Source organism: Penaeus monodon, chromosome 15 (assembly GCF_015228065.2).
Source record: "Penaeus monodon isolate SGIC_2016 chromosome 15, NSTDA_Pmon_1, whole genome shotgun sequence".
NCBI classification, from domain to species: Eukaryota; Metazoa; Arthropoda; class Malacostraca; order Decapoda; family Penaeidae; genus Penaeus; species Penaeus monodon.
This window is the reverse complement of record NC_051400.1, coordinates 36,974,889-36,975,189: the sequence shown is the minus strand read 5'-3', so window position 1 is coordinate 36,975,189 and position 301 is coordinate 36,974,889. Positions and strand designations below refer to the sequence as shown.

The 301-nt window shown below is 40.5% G+C and overlaps 1 pseudogene; it reads right to left on the bottom strand.

The window, feature by feature from the left end:
- The window catches only part of LOC119582006, a 7,698-nt pseudogene that overhangs the window by 4,723 nt on the left and 2,674 nt on the right, over positions 1–301 (bottom strand).

The following is a 301-nucleotide window of genomic DNA, read 5'->3' as shown; positions in this document are numbered from 1 at the left end:
ATTCATCTCATCTAAATAGCTAACAAGGTTGGCAGAGTTACTGGATCATAAAACACAAGATATAGGGCATAGAAAGTATTGTACAGGCTTTTCTTGGGTATACAGCATTCTCTACCACTGAGCTGGTACATAGTAATGGATGGAAATCAAGTAGCTAATTTCTGTCTCAGCAGAGACTACCTCTAACAATAAACCAGGCCCTGCAGCTTGGAGACACCACAGTTCAAAGGAGAGCAAGTATGAACCATTTTTTTGTTCTCATTTTCTGTGTGCAAGGTGGTAATAGCTACCACTTTGCCCA